This window comes from Pan paniscus, chromosome 2 (genome assembly GCF_029289425.2).
Source record: "Pan paniscus chromosome 2, NHGRI_mPanPan1-v2.0_pri, whole genome shotgun sequence".
NCBI lineage: Eukaryota > Metazoa > Chordata > Mammalia > Primates > Hominidae > Pan > Pan paniscus.
Window position 1 is genome coordinate 63,666,645 of NC_085926.1, and position 16,193 is coordinate 63,682,837.

The window sequence follows — 16,193 nt, forward strand, 5'->3', positions numbered from 1 at the left end:
GATGCTCTCTTTCATTAGGAGGCCTGGTGTCTCTGAGCTGAAAAGGAATCCTCTGTGTGTATACATGCAAAGGAAGACAAATAAGACATTTCTTATCATCCAAGCCCCCAATATCCTCTGAGTCAAATAGTTCATTGCTCATTATATGTTTTACTTTGGATAAGATTAATTTTTAAAAAATTATTCCAAGCTGAACTCCATCATGGACTAAATGTAAATTTAGCCTCCATCAACAACAGCATTTCTGGCCTCCTTCTATCATATATCTCCTGATATCCAAGGCAGGAGATAATCAGAGAGTCCATATGTATTTTAAAACTTATTGTCTAAGTACATAGCTCTTGTAAGACTTGATTTTGACATTTCCTTGGCAATTCACTAATAAGTAAAGTTTTCAGGTGGTCATTCTCTATAGGGCTATAAAAAGAAAATTAAAAGCAAGATCAATTGTGTTTTGAAAAGTGCTGAAAAAATCCTGAATTTTTTATGACTACCAGACACCAAAAAAGTTATTTTCTAAAGATAATTCTCCTTTCTGTTCCATGAGTCATGGAGGAATAAGCAATTTGAATTAAAGGCAAGAGATCTGAATTCATATATTCAAATTTATTTATTCACAAATGTATACAGAGTCCCCACTCTCTGCCAAACATGTACTGGGGCTAAAGCAGTGAGCAAAATAGTCTCTGATCTTAAAAAGCATACACTCTACTGGGCAAAGTAAGACAATGAACATATGTCAATTTAGTATCTCGTTTTCAGCAAAACATGTTCAGAGATTCAAAGCTCACCACTCCTGCCGCCTTCACACAGACACCCTGAAATGGAAGACCACAGAAAGCTATAAACACAGACAAAGCAGCTGGCCTCATGTCTATAATTTTAGGTAGCCAAGAAAAACTGCCTGTGACAATCATATACACAAAAAAGCAATCATTCAGGCGCTGGAAAAATGCTATCCTTGCAAATGAATTTTTAAGGATGTGGACTCCTCTAAAGGATGGACCTCTAGGAGGGAATGTATGTTTGCCAAGGGCTCCTTCTGGTGCCTGGAGGTCTTCTTCCACTTTCTTGCACCTGTTCTGCTATTATATTCATATACGTTCCCAGAGACTGTGGGAAGGAAAAAACAAAACACAGACAAAGTGAATTACAGTGAACTTGCAAAGCACTTATTTTTCCCATGAAATGTTTATTGAGCATTTGCTAGATAGCTGGCATAGTGACGAGTTTATCTTCTCAAGTCTTGTTCTTTTACCAAAGGAAAAACTAGAAGCAGAACCTGAAGCAGTATGTGGTTTCACATGCATTAAAAATTGCCCCTTTAACACAAGGGAGTTATTTTGTGGTATCGGAACAGTGTTGCATCTTGACAGTGGTAGTAGCTATCTGAATCTATAAAGGTGATTAAATGTCATACACATAGACATATAAAAAATAAATATATGCAATAACTGGGGAAATCTGAGTAAAGTCTGTGGTCTAGTTAGTTGTATTGTACCAACGTCAATTTCCTGATTTTGGCAATGCCCTACAGTAAGGAAATATGTGACCTATGGGGAAAGCTGGGTGATGGGTACACAGTACCTCTCTGTATTTTTTTTTTTTTGTAGTTTTTTGTGAGTTTGTAATTATTTGAAAAGCAAAAGTGTTTTTAAGTCAAATGGGTTTTTTTAATTGAAATTAATCTGCCATGTACAGGATCTGAGGTTTAGTTAACCAACCCTTCACAGAAACAATAATGTAGTAACAGTAATATACAAGAGAAAAGAAATAAGGTAAAAAATGACCTGATATAGTAGGAAATCAACCAATTATTTCTTAGGTGACTGAGGTGTAATTAATGAATAAAAAGAATAATGATAACAATAATAACTGATCCTATAGTATTTACTATATGCCAGACTCTGTTTTCATATATCAATTTATTTAATCTGCTCAATGTCCTCATTAGGTAATTATATGCCACATTTTAGAAATAAGAAAGCTGGAGCACAGATACATTAAGTAATCTGCCAATACCACATCATCTATAACTGGCAAACCTAGATTTGAATCCCAACAGTCCAGCTGCAGACTCTAAATACTAATGACCTAGGGTAGGGGGCCACATCTTATCTCACTTTAGGTTGGGCTCCATGAACAAAATAGTGCCTTATGCATCATATTTTAGATTCCACGGAACATTTGATAAATGATAGTATGTTCTAACACATATAGGTAAACCTATTTTTATTTTAAAATATTTCTCTTCTTTAAATGTCATGTGAAACTTCACAGCACTGAGTCTGCTCTCAAAGATACATTAATTGAAAGGTGATTCTTCTGCCAGGACCACTGTACTAGAGTGAATAATGCACTTCCCTTCCTTCACACACACACAAATCTATACCACCAAAAAATCTACACTGTCATTCAACAGTTCATGTTGGAACTGAAAACAAATTGCTGAGGCACACATCAAACATCCAGGTTCAAAATAAGCCAAATGCATCCATCCAAACATACAGTAACAATATCCTCCTATTGAGTAGACCAAAGGTGACAAGTATCTGTCAAACACTGAATCAACAGAAAGTGACTGCAATAGCTTGTTGTGTTTATTGGATCATGTATACTTGTTTTTTTTTTCTCTTGAAAATGGAAGTACCTAAAGCCAAGTCTTTGTTGATGCACTGGTTTTCTCCCAGGCCATTCAATGATAGGAGAGGTCATGAATAGTGTTAGGGATAAAGGTTTCTGTGTCAGACTGCCTAGCTTCTAATCCTGACTCCTTCCTCTCACTAAACTATGGTTGTAGGGAAGTTGCCTTGTCTCTCTGGGCCACAGTTTTCTCGTTTATAAAATGAGGATAATAATACTAGTCACTACCTCATAAGTAGTTATGAGAATGTACAATTCATGTAAAAGCATTTTGACCACACTCAGAATTCAGTAAATGTTTACTTTATTTTGATATTAGAAATACCCTAAAAACATCTTGCAATAAGTCTGCAACTGCATAGTTAAATATAAACATTTTCAGTTTGCTAAGAATAATAATGTTAAAATTAAATAGATTACATAGCAGCATTATTCACAATAGCCAAAATGTGGAAGCAATGCAGATATCCATTGATGGATGACTGGACAAACAAAATGTGGTATGTAAGTACAAGGCGATGTTATTCCACCTTAAACAGGCAGGAAATTCTGACACATGCTGCAACATGGATGAACCTTGAAGAAAGACATTATACTAAGTAAAACAAGTCAGTCACGCAAAAACAAATATTGTATGAGTCTACTTATATGAAGTACTTAGAGTAGTCAAATTCACAGAGACAGAAAGTAGAATGGTGGTTAACAGAGGCTGTGGGGAGGGAAGATTAGAAAGTTATTGTTTAATGGGTATAGAGTTTCAGTTAGGGAAGATGAAAAAATTCTGGAGATAGTGGTGATGGTTGCACAGCAATGTGCATGTACTCAGTGCCACAGAACTGTACATTTATAAGTAGTTAAAATGATAATTCTATGTTGTATATATTTAACACAATAAAGGTTTAAATAACTTAATAATTATGAACTGCTTAGAACAAGCCTGGTACACTGTAAGTACTAAATGAGTATTTATAAAATACACTTTTTTACGGATCATCACTGGTCATTAGAGAAATGCAAATCAAAACCACAATGAGATACCATCTCATGCCAGTTAGAATGGTGATCATTAAAAAGGTAGGAAACAACAGATGCTGGAGAGGATGTGGAGAAACAGGAATGCTTTTACACTGTTGGTGGAACTGTAAACTAGTTCAACCATTGTGGAAGACAGTGTGGCAATTCCTCCAGGATGTAGAACCAGAAATACCATTTAACACAGCCATCCCATTACTGGGTATATACCCAAAGGATTATAAGCCATTCTACTATAAAGACACATACATACCTATGTTTACTGCAGCACTATTCACAATAGCAAAGACTTGGAGCCAACCCAAATGCCCATTAATGATAGACTGGATAAAGAAAATGTGGCACATATACACCATGGAATACTATGCAGCCATAAAAATGGATGAGTTCATGTCCTTTGCAGGACATGGATGAAGGTAGAAACCATCATTCTCAGCAAACTAACACAGGAACAGAAAACCGAACACCACATATTCTCACTCATAAGTGGGAGTTGAACCATGAGAACATATGTACACAGGGAGGGGAACATTACACACCAGGGCCTGTCAGGAGGTGGGGGGCTAGGGGAGGGATAGCATTAGAATAAATACCTAATGTAGATGACAGGTTGATGGGTGCAGCAAACCACCACGGCACGTGTATACCCATGTAACAAACCTGCATGTTCTGCACCTGTATCGCAGAACTTAAAGTATAATAATAAAAAAACTTAAATATATATATATATATGTGTGTGTGTATGTGTGTATATATATGTGTGTGTATATATACATATATACTTTTTTAAAGAAGGAAACAAAAAATGGCATACAGCAATTTTTATTAGTTCCAAAAATAACAAGAAAGTAGAGGAAGGAACCCAGAGAAGGGCACGGCTCTCATTGCAGGCTGCTCTGTTATTCTTACACCAAGAAGTCTGGTACAAGACACTCCACCCTCGGCTGTCACATAACAGTCATCTTGCTGCCCTTGTACCTAAGGACCTAGCTACCTACTCCTTATCTGACTCTTTTCTACCACTATTAAGATTCAATCTCTGCTCTAAACATTTCCACTAACTCTTTTCCTCCCTGTCTTTGAAAGGAAAGAAAGCCATGTTACTCTAGACACATTTATTCCATACTCTAGACTCTAAGCCTTGTTTTAATATGCATAAAATGGGGACAATAATGGTACTTCTTTCACAGGAAGATAGAATATGAAAATAGAATGTTAATTCTCATTGTTTGGAACTTCAATGGGACAAGTCATATTTGGCATAGGTGAACACTCAATAAATGTTCATGTATGCTTTCAATGAATTCCTGGAAATTGGAACTTATTAGAGCCAGATTATTTAATATAGGTCAGATAAGGATATAAACAGTATGTTTTTAATTTTACAAAATACTTTTTAAAGGAATGACTTTCTTTAAGGAGAGCTTGGCAGTCAGTAATAAAGCATCAATAATTTCATGCCAAGCTATCCAGAGCTGTCAGGATTTAACTTGCAGTAAAGTGTCACAAGCTGTTATCATACCAATGAGTCTTTTATGGCTAATATCTCATGTTGAGTGACACTTTACAAAATGACTTTTACTTTATTATATTCATGTTTAAACTTCACAACCACCCCATGAAAGACAGAAAGCCCACACTGTCATGCCTTCTTTGCAGCTAGTAAAAGGGAGACTCAGGGAGGTTAAGTGCTTTCTCCATGTTCACATGGAGTGCTAGCAATTGTGTCAACACTCAAACCCTAGTCTTCTAACTCTACACCAAGGCTTTTCCAATAACTCTGATGACTTTCTATTTCTGCCTCTTTCTTTAGGGAAGAAATGCATGAAAAAAAAACTTCAAAATGTTTTGTAAAATGGAGGTATGATCTGCTCTGCAATTCCAGTTATCATAACAGATAAATATTTAGACCAGGTATTGCAAATCCATGACCCATTTGGACTATAGATGTGGTTGATTAAAGATGGCCACAAATTCTTTGACTCCCATACCTTGAGAACTGGGGTGTATGCTCCTCTCTTTGAATCTGGATAGACTCTGACTGCTTTAATTAGGCAGAAGTGATGCTATGCCAATTTCCAGGCCTGATCCTCAAGAAATCACAACTTTCCCTCCTATCTTTTGGCTTTCTCTGAGAGATCTAAACTGCCATGTAGGATGTCCACCTATCCCTGCTGGAGCAACTACATGAAGAGTCCCTGTATTAGTCTGTTCTCATGCTGCTAATAAAGACACACCCGAGACTGCACAATTTATAAATTAAAGAGGTTTAATGGACTCACAGTTCCACATGACTGGGGAGGCCTCACAATCATGGCAGAAAGCAAAAGAGAAGAAAAGGCACATCTTATATGGCGGCAGGCAAGAGAGCTTGTGCAGGGGAACTCCCATTTATAAAACTATCGCTCTCGTGAGACTTATTCACTACCACGAGAACAATATGGGGGAAACTGACCCCACGATTCAATTATCTCCACCTGGCCCCACCCTTGACATGTGAGGATTATTACAATTCAAGGTGAGATTTGGGTGGGGACACAGCCAAACCATATCAGGCCCTGAGATTATAAGAAGAGGAAGTGGGACCCAGAAGGGCCAAACTGTAGCTGTCCCCACCAAGCTGTCATGCTTGTGAGTGAAGCCACTGTGGACGCACAAGACCAGACAGGCTGCCAATTGAATACCATTGAAGTGACACTTTATAAAGAAAAAAAAAAGAAGTCCAGGTAATACCCGCTCAAATTCCTGATGCAGAAAAGTGTAAGATATAACAAAATGGTGCTTATTCTAAGCTAGTAAGACTTGGGGGAAGTTTGTTGCACAGTATATAACTAGGGAATGAGGCAGATGTGTTTTATTTGGCCCACACAGTGGAGTTTAATTGAATTATTTGCCTACTTTTAAAAGTGGGTGGATTTCATGTAACAATTTGGATTTCTATCTTCCTTTTGAAGTATCAAAATTATGGCAACACAAGGCCTCTTCCCAGTAATTTGATGGAGCTGAGTGACAGCCATGTCCCCCAAGTATTAGCTGCCATTGATGATTGAATTTGCTGTTTTATCTGACCCCTTACAGTCATTTATTTACCTGCCTGGCCCTAAAATAGTATGCCTTAGGACCCAGTCTCATTTTATAAAAGAATAAGTAATTCATTAACATAGTTTAATATCTAAATAGGTGAAATGCACTTAAATCAAAAGATATTTAAACACCATATGTGGATCAATGGCTTCTGCATCAAACAGTCTCACATACAGTGGTTTCCTTTTAAAAAGCACAGTGTATTAGCAGTAAAGTCAGCTTTATAAGATTTGTTTTTAAAAGTGTTGAAGATTTTGAGCAGATGACTTATTATAAGTTACCTCATCTTTCTAATTTATACAGGGCTAGCAGCCTCAAGACAAAAGACTTCCCACTGTTTGTATCACCTCCTAATCCCATCCCCCACATCAGTCTGCCTGCCATACCCTCTTATCATGTATGGGAGGTGCTATGGGCTGAATTACGTCCCCAAAAATTCATATGTTGAAATCCTAACCCTAACCTCAGAGTGTGAGTGTATTTGGAGATAGAGTGATTAAGTTAAATGAGATCACACGAGTGAGACTTAATCCAATATGACTGATGTCCTTCTAAGAAGAGGAGACTAGGACACAGACAGCACAGGCTGAGGAACAACTGTGAGGACATAGTAAGAAGGTGGCCATCTGCAAGCCAAAGAGAGAGGCCTCAGAAGAAACCAAATCTGCTGACACCTTGATCTTGGACTTCCAGCTTCTAGCACTGTAAGAAAAAAATTTGTGTTGTCTAAGCTACCCAGGCTGTCGTATTTTGCTATGGCAGATGGAGCAGACTCATACAGGAGATGAGCTGGCATCAGTTTACTAAAGGAAGAGGCAGAGGTAGGAAGCATTGAAAGAGAAGAAGTTTATGAAACAATGTTGGGTCAGTTAGGATTCATCTAGAAATGTTCTTGGTTTATGAGGAGGCAAGAAGAGAGAAAAAAGGAAATGAAGACTAAAAATGCCCTTCCTTGTTCCATTCTACATTTGCTTTTCCTGGAACCAGTCTTACCCTTGTATAGTCATTTATGTGGATCATTTAGTAAATGAGCCTCAGTCAATTTGAAGATGGTTTGCATACTCTAGGGTGTAGATTTTTTAACATCTGCTAAGAAACTCCAGGGCTGAAGAACTTATTTAGCTCAATCACATGTATAAACTATTTACAAATACAGTGTTTATTTTTATTTCTATTTTATTTTATCTTTTTGAGATGGAGTCTCACTCTGTCACCCAGACTGGAGTGCAATGGCATGATCTTAACTCACTGCAATCTCCACTTCCTGGGCTCGAGCAATTCTCATGCCTCAGTGTCCCAAGTAGCTGGGACTACAGGCGCGCACCACTATACCTGGCTAATTTTTTTATTTTCAGTAGAAACAGGGTTTTGCCATGTTGCCCAGGCTAGTCTCAAGGTCCTGACCTCAAGTCATCTGCCCTTCTCAGCCTCCCAAAGTGGCCTCCCAAAGTGTGAGCCACCATGCCTGGCCTAATTTTTATTTTCAAGAATGGTGAATAACGCTAAGGTTCCCTTTGTCTAGAGTTTTTTGTTTGTTTGTTTTTTTCTTGAATGCACGTGTAGTACTTGAGGCAGATTTTGACCTAAGCCAAATTCTAAAACTTAACCTGAATTTACAGTTTTGTAATGCATACAAATTCAGCAAAAGGAGCTAAATTGAGATTCTTTTACTTCCTTTGATGATTGAGTATATTTACCATATGTTTACGTGAAAGAACTTTTCATTGAACAACAATTACAGGGAAAAATGTAGTTCTCTTTTTTTTACTATAGAGGGTCACAAAAATGTACTTACTGTTAATACTTCTAATTTTTTATTTCTGTTTCCTGTGACAGTATTTTCCTTTTGATTTCCATCGCCTATTCCAAAATAAAGAAATAAAAGTCAGGTACTAGATGAGTGGCATTTTAAACATTACACAATTCAAGCATAATCATGTAACAATTAGCTATCTGTATCTTACCTGCAATATACTTAATTCCTATGTATGAAAAGAAAATTTGACAAAATATCAGCTTTACTATGTTAACACATGACAAAAATAATTTCATTCAATAGTCAGCACATGATTATCCCATCTCCAAGAAAAAAGAAATACCATATAAGAAGAATAAAATGGTCTTCATTAACCATCACCACCTCCTTCACTGCACCATAAATAAATTCTATTTAGTTAATAAACATTCATGTCCAACTCTATTTTTGAAGTCATGATATTCTGCACTCTGAAGAAATATTTTTAGATGGTGAGGAAAGTAGCTACATTTTCTATCCATTTATTTGTCCTCTCTGCCCTGCTCCAGATATGCCTCAGATAGACTTAAAACCAGTCAGATGTGTGGAGAGGGTACCTACATTTATCACCAGTCCCTCAACTAGTTTATGGTGCTTCTCAAACACCTACGAAACCACTTACATTAAAATAATATGAAAAATTGTTTGTTTGTTGGCTCACAAATTTATTTGTTTAAAACATAATCTTGGCTGGGTGCAGTGGCTCACGCCTGTAATCCTAGCACTTTGGGAGGCTGAGGTGGGTGGATTGCCTGAAATCAGGAGTTCGAGGCTAGCCCAGGCAACATGGTGAAACCCCATCTCTACTAAAATACAAAAAATTAACCAGGCATGGCGGCATGCACCTGTAATCCCAGCTACTCGGGAGGCTGAGGCAGGAGTATTGCTAGAACCCGGGAGGCGGAGCTTGTAGTGAGCCGAGATCGTGCCACTGCACTCCAGCCTGGGCAACAGAGCGAGACTCCATCAAAAAATAATAATAATAATAATAATCTCTCTCATAGAAAATCTGTTTCATGTGTTCTAAGGTAGAACTCAATAACATGTTGCTGTTTTTCAAAGAAAGCTCCCCAACTCTTTCTGGGATAGAGTAGGTTTGAGATCACTGGTAAAAGGAACCATCAGGTTTCGTATACCAAGTACTTTCCTCTGCCCTTCAAAAGCATACATAAGCCCTTAGAGTAAGTTTACCAAACCTCAACTGGTTTTAGCTCTTTATATCAAAAGCTTAGAAATAAAAATCACATACTTGGGTTTGGCCTTGGAGACTTCCTTGGTCATTTTCTGACAGCATTCCATAATGTTCCCATATTTCCAAAGCAGGAAACATACCCAGGAAATCAACCCAGCAAGAAAATAGCCATCAGAGTGAAGATAAAAGGAATGTACCAGTCATTGGATTTGTACGTGTTTATAGCTGTGTACACGACGATCAGACCTTTTCTTTGCTGGGAAATATCATTTCAAAGGAAACAGAGCATTAGTTGTGTTTTCAGAAAGCATTTGTTTACACATAGTAGCATCGGTACAGAACCATAGTCCTTTACAGACAGGAAGATACTGTCTAACATATATATATATTTTAAAACACTACAGGTATTTTAAAATACCGAGGAACACCCTTGCATACAGAAGGCCCCAAATTAAGGAAGTGAATACTTGAATTGTATGCAATGACCACTCTATGATCTTGAACAAACCATTTCTCCTCCTTGTCTTCAGTTTTCTCATTTGTAAAATCAAGGGTTTTCACTAGGTGGTATCTGAGGTCCTTTTAAGTTTATATGCCCCATTATCTGCTCTACACACAATAACTGCTTTTGTGCAGTTTAAGAGAACAATGTGTTCTTGAAAACCAAGCATTCTGTTGGGAGGATTTACCACCCATGTTTTTTTCAATGCTTCTATTTCAAAGGATAGAAAACAACAAAATAAACTAACCATTACGTTTACTGAACAGACTTTATCTGTGCATTATTCAGGAGCCATTCTGGAATTCTGCAGAGGCTTTACATACCTATTTTTTTTAAATAATAAAATACTAAAAGGTCTGCTAAACTTCATGGGGTTTGGATTGAAGATAAAATGAAATGATGAATATAATACATGCAGTACAGTGCCTGGCACATGGTATGTGCTCATGACTGTGAATATCATGGCTACTAGAGAAGAAACTTTTTTTTTTGAGATGGAGTCTCACTCTATCACCGAGGCTGGAGTGCAGTGGCATGATCTCGACTCACCGCAACCTCCACCTCCCCATTTCAAGCAATTCTCCTGTCTCAGCCTCCCGAGTAGCTGGGACTACAGGTGCATGCCACCACACCCGGCTAATTTTTTGTAGTTTTAGTAGAGATGGGGTTTCACCGTGTTAGCCAGGATGGTCTCGATCTCCTGACTTCATGATCTGCCCGCCTTGGCCTCCCAAAGTGCTGGGATTACAGGCATGAGCCACCGTGCCCGGCCGCGAGAATAAACTTTCAAAGTACCCATTTGTAGAGATTTTTTAATTGATAAAATTCACTGAGTAGTGGGCCCTTCTGATGGGCAGGACTTTCAGATCATTCAGATGACATAATTAGTTTCTTAGGAGTTCTCTATGCTCTACTTGCAATTCTCATAAATTCTGTTTCATCTCTCAATTTATACTCATAGATGTACACTCTGAAATGTGGTCCTGTGGCTGGATGGGGTAGCCCCCAAGTGGAAAAGCATATGGGTGAAGGTGCTGCCCTGAGTAGCCCTTTAGCCTTTTTAGATGAAACTTGAAATTACAGTAGAACATTTTCCATACAGAGACCCAAATTAAATTCTATAACTCTTTACTTCACAACTAGTGGTTGGAGAAGGTGGCATATTGGCTCTTCTGACATAAATATCTATAACAGCGGTGCCCGTCCTGGGCTTGGTGGATTTGCCATATTTCAAGTTATCATCAATTATATGCACAACAAGATGGTACCGCTGCTGTACTTCAGCTCTAGATTGAAAATTGAAAGGATTCTTCACAATTAATTTTGGAGTATTTGAACCTCGAGTTGGGTCATATCCAAAATGATGGTTCTCATTTCCTTTAAAAGGGATAATTGAGAAGTTAGAATTATTTTAAGGTATATTGAAAGATTTTCTCAAACTACCTTAAATTGATATTAAAACACAGTAGGCATAAATTTTTTTAAAACTTCCATTGCACCCTGAGTTTTTATATCTATACATGGCTTATAATAAAGCTGAGATCAAATGAGCAACAATTTCAGTTGGTTAGGGAAAAAAAATTTTAAAGATTAAGATTATGAATCTGATCCCATATATAGCCAGCAAGCTTCAAATTATTATCTAATTGATTCTCCTTTCCTTCTACTCAGATCAATTTGATTCCCATCTTCAACTTAGTCTAGATCAATATCAAATGGGCCGGTCAGATCATAAATATCTATTGAGCCCCTTCTAATTTTCAGTTATCTCCATAGCCCTGGAGACAATGTTGATACACATGGTCTCTACCTTCATGGAGCTTATCACCCAGCAAGGGAATAAGACATCAAACTAATCTTTATAATCAATTGGCAATGTCCTTACTGTTTTCCAAGCTTCTACTCCTTCAGATACATGACAGCAGGTCTGATCTCCATAATTTAAATAGGTCTCCACGTTATGCTGTCTCATGATACCCAGTAGTTTTCTTTTATAGAACTTATCACAGTATGTAATTTTATAATTGCTGATGTTACTACTAGTTTAATAAACAATGAGTGCCGTGAATATCTGTCTCATATACTTCTGTGTACCCATTTCCCAGCACATTGCCTGATACATAGTTGGTCCCAATATATGCCTTTCATAAAAAATAAGATGGCTTAAGTTGATATGGATCTGTTCAAATCCAAAAATAACACAGTTTGAAACCGTGCATCCTACTGAATCTGTACTAATAGCATCAAATGGAAAGGTGGCTGTTGTTATCCAGTACCATGGACAGCAGACTTCATTCCTTGTAACTTAACCTACAACATTTCCCATCCAGGTTCAAAGTCCGTTGTCAAAGCATCTGTAAAATGACTGATACTTCCATTATGGGAGGAATTAGATTTGATATGTGAAAGTAAAAAAGATGCCTTGAGGAAACAATGCTATAGATATTAAATAGTTTAACCGTTATAAACATAATTATTTCTGAAGTTATACATAATATCTAACAGGGCAAAACTAATGTCAATTTGACATATGCTCACGATTAAAAGAAATAATAAAATTATGCACCAGAAACCATCTCAAAACGCATTTCAAAATATTGTGACTCTCTGTCGTGGCAGTTCAGGGTGAAGCCATTGACATTTGTCCCAAGAACAGCATTGTCAAAAATGACTGTCTTACATAGAGAGGGTGTGCAGACAGGTGCTTCATCATTCTCATTTTCAATGTCACCAGTGATCTGTCAGCCATGAGGGAAGAAGAAACATCAAATCCACACCATGTGACTACTTACACACAATATCAGAAATAAGCATATGGGTAGAGACGGATCATTTGGAATTATTAAATAAAAAGTCTAGAGATTTGGATTTGAAAAAAGTGTTCCTGCAGATTGGAATTCTGGCCGTCAATCAACTAGTCAGTGGTTTATTATTCCTGGGTTAACTGTGACATTCAATGTAGCCGTTAGGTAGGATTTTGGCTCATTAGATAAGCTTGTGGAAAGCTCACAAATTATGTAAATGATGAGAAAAGGAAAGCTGAAGAATGATGCCTCTAGAAATTGTAATCCCTTGAACTCTTTAAATATCTATGCTTAAAGGCATAGATAAATTTGCTTCCTCTTTCTCAAAAGAGCTTCCTCAGTACTACTCTCTCAAGCTCAATATTTTATTGGTAACAATATGATTACTTCAAAGTATGCTCTGACCTTAATTAGGGACCGTTATCAATCTTTTCTTAATTAAAATACCATAAACCAGGAAACTATAATTTACACAGAAAAAGATCAAAATATCAAGAATTTTTAAATGTCAGTGATTGAGTGCCAGTCAGCCTAGAAAGGTTATCTACCCACTTCTTAGATTACTAATAACTTTCTCAACAATACTTGCAGAAGAATCCGTGGTGCACCAATATTTGCAAGTATTATCTTTTTAAAGTGTTTTATGTAATGTTTTAAAAACACAGCTAAATTCTTAAGGAATGGTTCATTCTTTAATGCTACTTCTATAGACTGAATACAGCTATGTGTCTTACTAAGTATGTGAGACTTTTTACATAATAATTAAATGGATTTTAAGGAGATTTCTGGAATAGTCCAGTGCTATTTCCATTATATCACAGAAAGATATCAGGAATCTTTATTAAAATCCTGGGCCTGACACTTATTGACGACTTTATTTGGCACAAGTGACTTACCTTTTCTTTCTTCATCTGCAAAAAGCAGATCTCAATCTCTACCTTCTCAGGACTGTCAGAAGGATCAGTTCATTCATTCAGTGAATATTTATTGAATACTTACTATGTGCCAAGCACTGATCTAGACACCACAGAAGCTACAGTGATAAACCAAAAACAAAGACCCTGATCTAATATAATTTATTCTAATGATGAAAGCAAAGCAATAACTATATTGACAAATAAATATAGTAGGCAAAATCGTAGGATAAGCTGATGCTATTTGGGTTAAGGAGATAGAGAATAGCTGATGGAAGTATTTTAAGAGGGATTTATTTCTTTGACCCACTCACCTATTCCCTCTCTCTCACCTAAATTTACTCAGTTTATGTACTCTGTTTATGTACTAAATTTACTCGGTTTACGTACTCTGCTGGGGAAGATGAAGAGAGTTTGTTTTTTTAAAAAAAAAAAAAGAAAAGAAAAGAACGGGAAAAGTTCTGGCACATTCTACGTTGTAAGCACTCAATAAATGATAGTGATTATTATTTGCAATGGTATGCTAATCCTCCTCTTAATTCATAAAATAATTATTGCAATCTTTATTTTACAGATGAGAACTTGAAGACACATAGAGATTATGTGACTTGCTTTGAGTCATTTAACTAGCAGTAACAGAGTCCGCTTTAAATCTAGTTCTATATAGCTCTAGCTCTCATAGTTTTTTGCTATATCAGTGTGCTCCCTTTTAAAGACCTAGAAGTCCTCTGTCTGGGAGAGCAAGTCACTAGACAACTATTTGGAAAACAGTACCCACTTAACTCTTTGTATGAATTCTCAGAACTTGTTTTCAAATCTCTGTTGGTCTCAGTCATAAAAATGCATCCAAGAAAACCAGCCTGTAATACTAAACAGAGAACTGGACCAGGAATTTGGAAGTTTTCATTTAGCTACAACATCTGCTACTTATTAGCTGTGTAACTTTGAATAAACTCATTTCTTTCCCCACTCCAATTTCCTCATAGTGAAAAAAAAGAGGTTGAATCCTTCAGCTGTTCCAAATCAACAATATTATGACTGAAAATTCTCAATCCTTCTTCTCAGCCATCAATAAAGTATTAAATTATGCTTAAGAAAACATGTAAGTGTTCAATAAATTTAGAGGGTTTTACCTTCAAACATAAATTAAATTTCAGGAAAACTTCAGTTAGTTGGAAAGAAACTGACATGAAACACTTGCTTCTCCTAAAATGGCATTTTAAAAAATGCCAGTCTCAAAGGCAAAACTATGGAGACGGTAAAAAGATCAGTGGTTGCTAGGGATTGGTGGAAGGGAGAGATAAAAAGGAAGAGAACAGAATTTTTAGGATAGTGAAACTACTCTGTATAATCGTAAAATGGTGGATACATGTCATTTTACATTTGTCCAAGTCCATGGAATATATAATGCCAAGGGAGAACCCCAGTGTAAACTGTTAACGTTGGGTGATAATTATGTGTCCGTGTAGAGTCATCAATTGTAAAAATGCACCACTCTGGCAAGGGGTGTTGATAATGGGGGAAGCTGCGTGTCGGCGGGGAAGGGGTGTATAGGACATCTCTGTACTTTCCCCTCAGTTTTCCTGTGAACCTAAAACTGCTCTAAAAAATAGTATCTTTTTTTAAAAATGCAAGTATCAAAAAAATAAAAATAAAAAATAAAAAAATAAAAATGCAAGTATCTATTTTAAAATCTTGTTTGGTTCTGTTAACTTTGCGAGGTCATGGAATCCCTTTTGTAACTTGATAAAGCCTATGGATCTTTTCCCCCAGAGATTCTCAAAGCCCATGTTCACACCCTCTGCTCCAGATTTAGGATTTACAAGCCAGGAAATGATTAGATGATTGTGAACTACTCAACTTCTGACTCATGATCATGCTCTTTTAACTCTAGAACTCCCTGGAGCTAGAAGATTACACTATTGACCACCACAAAGAAATGGGAGAATATGAAGAAAGGAAAGAAGTCATTGTAATGAGGCTCTATCAATAAAAGATTACTCAAAAATCAATATTGAGTACTTCCAAAAGCCCATAGCCAGAACGGGGGGTGAGAGGGGATCAGGATCCTGTTTACAATAAAATCAATTTATATGCAACTTTTCTGGATTGTCTGGTCACATATTGCAAAATCAGACTGTATTATATTCAGGAACCAGTATATAATAGGTGTGTATTTATTTCACAGATTGGTTAAGAACTTCTCCAAAGCTGCATAGTGAGGAAA

The 16,193-nt window shown here is 36.9% G+C and overlaps 1 long non-coding RNA gene across 4 annotated transcripts in view; it reads right to left on the reverse strand.

Annotated features, from left to right (window-relative positions):
* Positions 1-591: 591 nt before the first annotated feature.
* LOC103784977 (uncharacterized) overlaps positions 592-16,193 on the reverse strand; it is a 49,859-nt gene continuing 34,257 nt past the window's right edge. For all 4 annotated transcript variants that reach the window (XR_010111557.1, XR_008624761.2, XR_010111559.1 and 1 more), the window contains 3 exons: positions 9,804-10,002; positions 8,555-8,619; positions 592-1,113 (listed from right to left, as the gene is read on the reverse strand). This is a non-coding gene — a long non-coding RNA (uncharacterized LOC103784977). The remainder of the gene's footprint in view (positions 1,114-8,554; positions 8,620-9,803; positions 10,003-16,193) is intronic.